Below are 12,537 nucleotides of genomic sequence, written 5' to 3' on the forward strand. Positions count from 1 at the left end.
GAAGGGTATGTGTAGGCTGATTTTTGTGTCCCTCCAGTCAGCTCCCAAATCACCCCATGGAGGCTTCTTCTTGATTATGTTGGCTCAGCTGATGGCTTAGGCTTGTTTATAACTTAACCCGTTTCTATTCATGGCAACCAGGAGCTGCCATGTGGCTCCTGGTTGGTTACCTCATCTCCCACATGTCACGCTTCCTCCCCATCTGGCTGGAAGCTCTGCCTTCTTCTTCCCAGGGTTCTCTCTGCCCTGAAAATCCTGCCAAGCTATTGGCCGTCTAGCTTTCCATTAAACCAATCACAGAGACATATCTTCACACAATGTAGAGGAACAGGTGTGACTATACATCTTCCTAGAACCGAAGCAGATGAGAGCTCCAGGGAGTGAGAGAGACTTAAACAGACATGAGAAGGAAAAGCAACTTTGCAGACTTGGGGACAGACGCTGCATGGAGGAGGAAACTGAGGCTGGATCTAAGTCAGCAGTCACAGCAGCAAGAAGAAAGAATCCGATTATCTACAACCAGGACTTCAGAAGCATATGATGAGGGGGTCTGACACTTCTTCAATCTCAGGGATGCCTCTGGGGGTCTGGGCTCTGTCCATTCCCCTGCATGGCTGCTCCTTAGCACGTTGGACTTCTATGCTCATGTTTCTCTGATGGCTGCCGTGGAACTGGGCATATTTCCTGCAGATGATTTGTTATATATTTCAGGCAAGTCATATAAGAAGCCACCCCTAGCACCAGAATAGATTAGGGTATACATGGACACACACACACACATGCACGTGAACACACACACATCATATAAAATCAAATCAGCTTCTGTTTAGAAAGTAGCACACCTGAGAGGCTCATCAAAAGTTGCTTGGTCCTTGAGGCTCAGCGCCCCAGCGGTCCATGTAGCCATGGTGGCTGGCCCTCACTGCAAAGTCAACAGCACAGGAGATGCTCAGACCAGGAGGCTGGGTGCCTCAGCATTCCTAATCTGGTGATGCAAACCTGAAAGTCCACAATGGAAGCCAGGAAACACTGGCTCTGATGATAGCAAAGCGATCAGAAGCAATTGCAGTGGCAGCAGCAACATGATAAAGAGCTCGCCGGCAAGAGGGAAGGTTGAACGGCACACCCCATTTTATCTGCGTTGCTCATAGAAGGTGCTGCACAGACCTGTGGTGGTCTTTCCATATCAGTTCAGTGGGTCTTTCCATGTCAATTAAGGCCGTCAGTTGTTCCTCCCTATGTAGATGCTTCTAGTCTGTGGCAAGCTGACACTAAAAACAACCATCACCCCCCCACACACACCCGCAAACACAGGAAGGAGGGCTTTGCTCTGACTCTTAGTGTGAAGGTGGAGTCCACCATGAAGAGATGTCATTTTGAAAAGATCATGAGTCAGGAGAAAGAGATAAATGCTGGGGGCTCAGCTCATTTTCAGCCAGGGACCCCCACTCTTGGGATGGTGCAGCTCACATTCAGAATGGCACTTTTCTCCTTGGCTAAAGCTTTCTGGAAACCCCTTCAGAGAAATACCCAGAAGAACATTGCCATGGTGAGTCTCAGTGCACTCAAGTTGGCCGTGAAGGTTACCCATCACAAGTAGTGAATTTACATGTTGAAATTCTAGCATCAGTGTAGGCCCTCCCAAGGTAATTGGGACCTGAGGACCGTGTCCTGAAATGTGTCGTTAATGCTCTTGTGAGAGGAGTTTAGGAGTTACTGTATAGGGTGTAAAGAGAAGTCGACTGTCTAGAGCCCAGAAGAGGACCCTCACTGAAACTAACAGTCTCACATTCAGACTCCCAGTCTCAGAGTCCCAGCTTCCTGGCTTTGAGGCATCCGCTCCTCTTGCTTATGTGTACCACATTTGTAGTTATTTGTCATAGCAACTTTGAAACTAAGACAGCTCCCCTAAAGAGTGCAGTCATGTGCCTCTGGTATCCGAGGGTAAATATTAATGTTTCTTTTTTTTTCTGAAGAATCAGGCCTGACTGGAAGGATGAAGCAGACACTGGCCATCCACTGTGCAAGTGTATAAATGCTGTTTCCTCATTGTTCATGCAAACGTGACAGAAGAGAGGAGAAATGAATTGAATTTCCCACTGACAAGGTCTGGCTGAAGAAACCGAGGTCTTGGCAACTCCGGGAGAAAGTAGCTTTCCTATTTCAGAGGCCAGGAAGCTGCAGAAGTGCTGGGTTTTACAATATCTCCAGTAAATTTAGGAAGACAAATATTGAAGCTGTTCAGAGGATGGGTCCCTACTGTCCCACAGCAATCTCTGAATGGAAAGAGGACCCAAAAGGGATAGCAGGCGCTTCCAACTCTGAAAACATTGTAGAGACATGAGCTTCGAGAAGAAACATCTCTCCCAAGGAAGAAACTCTTCTGATTTGGTTTCTCCTGCTGTGATAAACGTCATTACCAAAAGTGAGTTGGAAGGGAAAGGGTCTATTTCAGCTTACAGGTTACAGTCCATCATGAAGGAAATTCAGGGTGGGAACCCAATGTGGGACCCTGGAGACAGGGACAGACAAAGGGGCTCTGGAGGAACACAGCATGCTGGCTTTCTACCTGACTGACTGGGCCTAGGCCCACCCGCCAGGGGAGCCAGGAGATGGCACTGCCTAAAGCGGGCTGGACCCTCTTCAATCAGTTCGCAATTAAGAATACAAGCCCGCACGCCAACCTAATTAAGGCAATTCCTCTACTGAGGTCCTCTCTTCCCAGATGATAATGTGAAAACAAAACTAGCCAACATATAAATCAGTACAACACTAGAGCTTCTTAAACACAAAATCCCCATTCTGGGTGGGCATACTTCAGTTGGCGAGAACTGTTAGCCAGAAGTGGAACTACAGAAGCCGAAAAGCAAGGTTAACACATTTAGAGACTTTCACAGAAGTCTTGATTCTCATTTTATCAAGGATGGGTGCCGACCTGCAGGGTCCTAGAACCTGGTTGGCACTTCCGTTGTGGTGTCAGTTGTGCTGAGGTCTGGGGTCTATTACACTGCCTCTGGGGTGATTCACGGGGGGCTTTGCCCAGTGAGAAAGAAGCAGGAATCCGCAACCACCCCTGCCACCACAACCACCCCTGCCACCACGACCACCCCTGCCACCACGATCACCACCAAGTACAGCCCCAGTCCTGACACTGGCTTCAGCTGTGATTTAATATCTGGAGCACCATGCAAAGGTGAACCAAGGAAAAGATGCCCATGTGCCCATGGGACTTCTGCCAGGGAGCATGCTCGCTCTGAACAGCTCCCGGTATGAGAGCTCGTAGTCACCCACATCATGTCTGCGTAGAGCCCTTTCATCAGCCTGGTTTCAAGGGGGCAATTTCAGTCTTCCAAGGTCACCCATTGAGCAGTCACTCTGTAGACCTCCTTTTTTTTTTGGTTTAGGTTTTTGTTTTTGTTTGTTTGTTTGTTTGTTTTCGAGACAAGATTTCTCTGTGACCTTGGAGCCTGTCCTAGATCTAGCTCTTGTAGACCAGGCTGGCCTTCAACTCACAGAGATCTGCCTGCCTCTGCCTCCTGATAAAGCTGGAGGGTCGGCCTCCTGTGTGATGAAGCGGTAGGAAGCACAGGAAGACATGCTTCTCAAAGGTGTGAAGACAGGGCAACACATGAGAAGCCTTCAACACGAAGGGTTTTACTTACAAATTGATAGAGTTGTACTTTCTATTTTGGGAACATTCTAGATTATTCTCCAAGCCTCCTTCAATGTAGACACTGAAGAATGATTACATGTATGAGAAAACCTTAGTCTCAGGCTTTACGGCACTAGATGCTAACACCCCACCCTTGGTACAGCAAAGATGCTCCCTGAAGATGCTTGAGCATGATCTGTTTGGGCCGAGATTATGTGGAGACAAGTGAGGAGGGGGTGCATGCAGGGCAGACTTAGACCTGAAGAGACGTGATGTGTTGGCTTCCTGTGGCTGCTATAGCACAGTGCCACTCTCAGGGCAGTCGAACTGAACACAGTGCTTGTTGTTCACAGTTTTAGATGCTAGAAGTTCAGGACCAAGGCATCGACTGTGGCATGTTCTTCCAGTACCTAGAGGGAGAATCCCAGTCTCTTAGAGTTTTTGTAGAGCCAGCGCTCCTTTCTAGCAGTGTGTCTTCAGTCCATTTCTGTCTTCACATAATTATATTTCTTCTCAGCCTTATTCTATACACAAACCCTTCCTTTTTCCCTTCCTTCCTCCTCCTGCCAGCCTCTCTTTTCCTTCACAGCACCCAGCCTAGGCTGTTATGTACTTTCCATCCTCCTGCCTCAGCTTCACCAGGGCTTTGAGTACAGGTGTGCAGCATCGCAGCTTGTATTAGTTAGGGTTTCTATTGCTGTGAAGAAACACCATGACCACTGCAATGCTTACAAAGAAAACATTTGAATGGGATGGGGCATAACATGAGGGCCTGCTTGTTGTGATTTCTGTCCCGCCAGCAAGCCCCAAAGAAAATCACGCAGAGCACTCCATAAGATTATAAACTGATTGGTCCATTAGCTCAGGCTACTTATTAGCTCTTATAACTTATGTTATCCCATTATTTTTATTTATGTTAGCCACATGGCTCAGTACCTTTCTCAGCGGGGCAGCTTACACCTTGCCTCTCCGGTGGTCTGGGCAGAACTGTGGAGGGAGCTTCCTGTTTCCCAGAATTCTCCTGTTCTCTTTGCTCCACCTGACTGGCCAATCAGCATTTATTTAAAATTTGATTGACAGAATACAGACGATTCTCCCGCACCAGTGGGGCCTTACAGATTCAGAGGTTTAGTTCATTATCATCATGGTGGGGAGCATGGCAGTGTGCAGGTAGATGCAGTGCTGGCTGCATCTTGACCAAAAGGCAGCAGGATGTGGACGGGCTGTCACACTGAGGGAAGCTTGAGCAAAAGAGACCTCAAAGCCCACCCCCACACTGACACACTTCCTCCAACAAGGCCACAATCCTAGTAGGGCTATTCTCTTTTGGGGTCATTTTCTTTCAAACCACCAGGCACCCAGCTATAAAATCCTAATTCCAGGACAGGGTCCAAAGCTAAAGAGAAACCCTGTCTTGAAAAACCAAAAATAAAAATAAAAATAAAACCAACTACACAGGTATTAGGCATTTGGGATTCAAACACAGTGTAATACTCAACCTATAACATAAAGATGTATTGAAAACATAGAGATGTATCGAAAAACAATGATATTTTGCTGGTTTATCATATGAATATCTGTGATGCTGTGGAAGCTTGAATCTATTTTCATTCTAGCTTAAGGTTCACCCTTTGAAAAATGGTGACTTTCTTTTTATTGTTTTCTTTTAATTAAAAAAAGGACAATGGTGTGGCATGAGATAATTGTAGTGGTTAGTGTTGGTCGTCAGCTTCACAGGATGGACTCACCTAGGATAAGCCTCTAGGACATCTGTGATAAATCACGTAGATTCCTTTAGTCTCCAGCCATGCCTGAAAGGGATGGCCTCGCTTAGACAATCGAGGTGGGAAGGCATGTAACATGAAGGGTCCTGTTTGTTGGGGGTTTCTGTCCCCGCCCGGTACCCCACAGCTGGCAAACCCCAGAAAAAATCAACCACACAGAGATCTCTGTAAGTTATAAAGCTGATTGGCCCATTAGGTCAGGCTATTTATTAGTTCTTATGACTTATCTTAACCCATTATTCTGATCTAGCCGTGTGGCTCAGTACCTTTTTCAGTGGGGTAGACCACATCCTGCTGCTTCGGTGATCTGGGCAGGAGTGGGGGAATCAACTTCCTCCTCCCCAGAATTCTCCTACTCTCCTTGCATCATTTCCACTTCCTGTCTGGTTTTCCCGCCTACACCTCCTGCCTGGCCAATCAGCGTTTATTTAAAACATGATTGACAGAATACAGACAATTCTCCCGCACCAAAGGCACACCTTTGTATGAGACAGGGTTTCTCTGTGTAACAGACCTGGCTGTCCTGGAACTTACTCTGTAGACCAGGCTGGCCTGAAACTCACAGAGATCCACCTCCTCTGCCTCCCGAGTGCTGGGATTAAAGGTGTGCACCATCACCCAGGCGGGAAAGCATACCTTAAAGAAAGCCGGTACTGTTTGGGGGAGGGAGGGGTTTGTGAACTGAACTGCATGAAAGGGAGGAAGCTAGCCGAGCCCTGGTCAGCAACCTTTCCTCTCTTTTCCCTGACTACACATGCAATGTGACAGTCGCTTCCAGCGTCTGCCACCTTGACCTCCCCACCACGATGGGTTAAACTGTGAGAAAAATAAACCTCTCTTGTCTTGAGTTGCTCTCATATTTTATCCAAGCAACAAAAACAGTAACTGACATGATAATGGATCTCACAATAACAAAATTTTAGTATCGTTTTCGTTCTTTAAAAAGGATTAATCAAATTATGGCATACAAACTCACCATGGAGAAGTACGCAGCTCTAAAGAGTAGGGGTGGACCCTGTGTGCTTATGTGGGAAGATGTGTCACTGTATGTGTGGGCTGCTATAATAAAGTGATGAACATTAATTTCTCCCTGTTCTAGAGGCTGGAAAGTCAAAGATGAAGGTAATGACTCTTTGCCATTAGCCTTTCTACTTTCATGCCCTTCATGAGGGAGAGTGAAGGATTCATTTTTTTCATGACTGTTCTTTTTTAAAATTTCATGTGTGAGTATTTCAAATGCATGTATGTCTGTATACCACATCTGTGCCAGGTGTTCATGGAGTCAGAAGAGGCACAGTTATGAGATAGCATGTAGATGCTGGGTTCCTCTGAAAGAGCAGTCAGGGTCCTTAACCATTGATCAACCCCTCCTGCCCCTCATGGCCATTCTTATTATAGTGTTGACCCGGTTCATGGGGCTCTACCCTTATGACACAGTCTTTCCCCAGAGGCCAGACCCCATCACCATCATACAGGACAGGACAGAGAAGTTCAACATATCAATTTTGGGACAATGCATTCTCTCCATAGCAAGCTCTCATTACAGAAATTGGGATGTGAAACTTCCCAATATTTAAAATATTAAGATTATGTTAAAATATTAAATAAATAATAAAATATTAAAATCATGTAAGTATATTCTTAATTGACATAAAAGACATTTTGTTAGTTAAATACACATCTCTGGGATCTGCTAATCATACCTTTAGGGAACTTGTACTGTGACTATTTTCTCACATGTGTTCAATATTAGAGATTTGTTTGCTCCAGTTTTATTTCAATCACTAGAAGTCACTTAAGAGTATTTTAAGGGTAGACAGGTTCAATGATATTGTATCCACACAGTGAAACACTAGAAGATGCTACATAGAATATGAAATATATATTAACATGTAATTTCTCATATATTTGTATATATACACATATATGTAATATCAAAACATCATATTGTCATTTTGATAAAAAAAATTAGTATAATTATGTATGTATACTGATCCCCATATCCTACTGATCTTAAAAGAGCATGTATGCATGTATCTTATGGTATACATATGTGTTTTACAGCAATTTCCTGTTACTTAAAATGTTCCATCTGGGAAGGAGGCTTCTTCAGACTCAGAAAGTAAACAACTCAGAAGCCTAGGACAGTTCCTGAAATTGACCAGATTCACAGTGTTCTTACTTTGTGAAGGCTGTATGAGCAATGAAGACTGCTAAAGAGAAGAGACCTGCTGAGGTGCCTGCAAGTTGTGCAGAGACGTCTAGGGTTCCAACTTTCACAAGTCATCACCCAGGCTGGGGTGAGCTATTGGTGATGTAGCAGTTTTGTGGTCATCCATGTTTCTGTAAGCAACCCCTCATTGATACTTCTGCAAATAACCCCAATACAATCATTGGTTTACCAAGTTGGACTTCAGTTTTGTTTCCTTGGTCTGTTGTTGGTTCCCATCTGTGTTCATGTCTTCCTAGGAATAGTGTTAGACAGCGAGTTGACATGGGAAAATCTGAAAGTAAATAACCATGCACAAAATCACGACTTCCCAAGGCCTTTGGAAAGCAGTGGGAATGTTCTGGGCAGGAAAGTTGCCTACTATTCATTGTAATACTTTTGAATTGAATTTTCTTTGGCTTGGTGCATGTTTTTCTTCTTAAATTAAAAATATGAATAAATAAATATCTGTTCAATAAAAATCTATATGGCAACAAATGGAACTGAAGAAGCTCCTTGTGTTCTTAGAACAAACTGTAAGTCACATTTTAAAATAATATGTGCTTAAAACCTAGTAACCCTTCTCACTGCTGTGATGTCACCCTGACAGAGGAACCCAAGGGAGAAATCATTTACTTTGGCTTTCAGTTCCGGATGGGTACCATCCATCATTTGCTATAAAGATGAATATTTTACATTGGTATGTCTCTTGATTTATTGATACAAATTTAAAACCAATTTTGTTATATGTACTTTTGTTCTTATTTAAGGTATTATGTTTAGATAGCTCATTTAAAAGTATAATGTATAATTAAAAGTTGCGTATTAATAGTCATCTATATATCTATATCTATATATCTATATATAAGCCAAACTTATAGTCATGTTAGTTAGTGTTTTCTAGATATACAGAGATGTATTTCAGATGAATTAGTATTCTTCAAACCTTTCAAATACTTAGAGAATATGGCATTTAAAATGTTTTAAAAACTTAGGACTTTTCATGACAATGAGACACATCTGCTCCTGGCAGCACCAATCTGTTTCAAGAAGATGATGGGCATTGAAGAGGCTCCTTATGGAGTTTGTTAGCCATTTGGGTAAGAAACTGCCCTTACCTGTTGCTTGATGGTATGCTATATGAATTGGATATGTAGGACCCATAGAAAAATGACTGATGAACTTGACTAAAGGTGAGACTGTCCTTCAGAGTTCCTGTTTCATCAAAGAGTCTGCCAGTCATTCTGCAGGACACAGAAGAAAGTGATTGACAAACTGCCAATATAGGCAAAATGGTCTTTGAAATTTTCCTGCTTCTTGGAAAAGTCTGCCAGATACTATGGGCCTATGGACGGAAGATAGATATCCACCCCAGTGTTTCAAAGGAACTTCAGGTGACTGTCCAAGCAGTAAGATATCTCTGTCAATTCTAGAGTTTTGAAAGTTGCTTACAATGCACATCCTGGTAACTTAGGTAATATTATATCCTTCTGGAGTCTTTGATGGAGTTTAAGAAAGAAAGTTTTGTAACTATAAGAGATAGATTATATATAAAAATTTAGACTCACAAAAATAAGATAGATGATAGAGTATTTTCCTTAATCTGCCAAATGTAAATGAACTAAATATTATAATTCTTGCTTGATAACTGTTTTTGTTATATGTAATTTTACTGTGTTAATGTTAAAGCCTTCCTTTTTATTTAGATAAAAAGGGGGTGATGTGGGATCCCCCTCTGTATGCTATGAATATGTTTTACTACCAATGGTTAATAAAAGAAACTGCTTCATGCATATTGTAGTGCAGAATAGGGCAAGGTGGGAAACCCAAGCAGATGAAGGAGGAGAGAGTAGGCAGAGTCAGGGAGATGCTGTGCAGTCACTGAAGAACACAGACGCCGGGGAACCTTACCAGTAAACTACGAGCCTTGTGGTAAAATATAAAATAATAGGAATGGGTTAATTTAAGAAGAGCTAGCTAGAAATATGTTTAAGCTACTGGCCAAACAGTATTGTAATTAAACAGTATTGTAATTAATTCTATGTGGTTGTTTCTGGTCTGGGTGTCCAGGAAATGAAAGAACAGCCTCTGCCTACAATCCTTGACAGGGAAGACAAGTTAGCAGGAGCCAGAAGCTGGTTGCTCACCTCCTTACTCGGAAAGCAGAGGATGAACAGGAAGTGGGGCCTCAGGTCCCACCCCCTAGGTGGCCCACTTCCTCCAGCGAGGCTCTGCCTCCTAAAAGTTCTCTAATGCCCCACCAGCTGGGGACCAAGTCTTTAAACATGAGAGCCTAGGGGGGACTTTTCACGCCAAACCATAGAACTTTGACTGTTTCACAATGCTACCTGGTTCCTACTCATCTGATGTATTAAACTCATTGCATCTTTCCCTTTCTGACTGCTCTTTCATTGCAGCTTCACACTAAGACTGCCATGTCAGTCTTTGGGGTGGAATCCTAGTTCTTTGCGAGCCCATAAACACCCTTAACTTTGTGACCACTGCAGGTCTCAGGTTCTATCTGAGAAATAAAGAGAAAATATTACAAAGATATTTTAAGGATCTGAAGAAATATAAACATGTACTATTCAGCCCATGAGAATCCAAAGGTGGTCATTCAACAGGGTGGTTGATGGTTTCATTGACAATTCTTGTGATCTGACCTCAACTGGACTCAAATAGAAGTCACCACACTCTAATGTCACACCAGGTAAACCATGTATGGACCACAGCCAGGGCTGTTCCAATAGAAGTTTGGAATTTTCCTGGGCTTTGTGGCCATGGTGTCATAGGTAAGCCTCAAAGAGTTCAGAATTCACTACTCTGGGTACAAATTGGTGTGTATTGTTGCCTGTGTGTGGGGTTTTACTGTCCTTGTCAAGCAAGCTGGTTATCAGATTGAAACCATGAGCTCTTGGTTCTGTGTCACCCTCAGGTCACCTTTAGTTGCCACCCCCTCTTGTCAGTCCACCAAATCCCTTTGTCTTTGAGCACATACGTCCTTTACATAAGAAAATGAAATCGTATCTGTGCTGTTTTTCCTTGATCCCCCTTCATGTTCTTCCCATTCCCTCCTCCAGGGTAACCTAGGGTCAAGTAGCCTTACTATCTAGTTGGTTTTCTGCCTTGAAGCATTTATAGAGTCTTTCTTTTATTACTGACTTTGGAGTTCTTTGTAAGGTACTAAAGTAAGGCATTTTCAAATAGTCTCCAGTGGGCAGTTTAGGATTTAACTGCTCTTTTCATTATTCTTCTCAACACTCTGGTATAGTTCCCCTTTCTAGAATTAAGCAACCGCACGATCACTTTGGGGAACTGTGTCTCTTTTGGATGCTGAATTTGGCCCTGCTGTGGCCTTTTTTATGTAGTGGTTCAGACTCAGTTCCCAGTCTTTGTTTGTGGTTTCGGTGGCATCTTGTCAAGGGACAAACGCAGGGTACTATCTTGGCTTGTTTGAGAATCTGTGACAATCACAGTCTGGTGACCAAGATGGAGTTCTGACTTGGGATAGCATCATGGGGCAAGGGAGAGACCAAAGAGATCAATTCAAAAAGTCCATCCACTCCAGCTAAGCAAAGTCTCCCTCTGACCGGCACTAATTAACCTCAGATTTGATGGAATCTTTGCTGTTTCTTGGTTCTTATTTGAGGGGCTAGATTACCCTGGAGGCTGTCATTCCAGATGCAGGATAACTTAAATACAGATGCTTAGATTTCAGGTTCTTTTGCTTTCACACTCCCACACAGCCTGGAGTAGAGGCAGCCAATTTGCCAGCTTCCTCCCCACTCCTCCATGCTCGTCTGCCCGAGGACAGGTTTCATTTAACCCTGTACACTGAGCATTCAACAAAGTCTGAGAATTTCGAGTAGAATTTTTCTAGAAAAATCTAATGTTTCCACATACACAGCTTCCAACTCTGCAAGTTAGAGGAGACCCCGCCTCCCCTATACCTCACATGCTGACACAGGGCATGAGGACTTGATCTAGGGTGGCCTGGGTAAGAACTAAAGTAAGGGAATTTCTTTTTCTGTTTTCTGTTTTGTGTTTTCTCATGTTTCAGTTAAAAAAGGAAATCTATACAGTAGTGTCTGTTTCAAACTGTACCAGGAAGTCAGAAGGAGAAGAGCAACTGCCAGGGAAAGCAGTTGACGCTCAGCTCACCCAGATGTGCTGGCTTCAGATCTATGGCAGCTGTACTGCAGGAGAGGAAAGGGTACCCCTCTTTTAAGAGCGAGAACCTAAACAGGAATCGCATACTTTGAAAAGCTCTTCAACACATAGGTAAACAAAGGCAGACCCATGACGTGTACTTCACAGGCCAAATGGAAGAGAAATGGAAAGCAATAAAACCCGACACTGGCAATGAGTGAGGGAAGGGCTCTCTGTGTTCTGCTGCTGAGGAAGGATGATGGAGCAATCTGCAGGCTAACTTAGCAGCCTGTACAGGACTCTTACAATATGCATGCTTTTTGACCTAGTAATTCCAACTCTAATATGAATCCCAAGGAGAATCATGGAGATAGTGAGCAGTTAAGCCTCTTGATGGGTATTTATAGCATTGGTTATAAGAACAAAAAGCTAGGAAGACCACTCTGTGCTTTCAGTATTCATTTTTAATTGTGGAAAGGGTGTGAAGGAGTGACTAACAGAGACACCATTCGAGATGATGATAAATGGTGGGGAAGCAAGCTTTGCTCCATAGAGGGAATGCTTGATATTTATTCTATAATTATATTATGACTCTTGGGTGGTTCAGATACAAAGCATCTATAAATTGGGAGCTAAGAAATTTACCCACTGAGCCATCCCTTCAGCCCGACTCTTTTATGTCTATCACCTAGGCTTCCCACACATAAAACACAGTCATTTTTATTAAATAGAAGTGTAGGGCT

Source organism: Myodes glareolus, chromosome 18 (assembly GCF_982192425.1).
Source record: "Myodes glareolus chromosome 18, mMyoGla1.1, whole genome shotgun sequence".
Lineage (NCBI taxonomy): Eukaryota > Metazoa > Chordata > Mammalia > Rodentia > Cricetidae > Myodes > Myodes glareolus.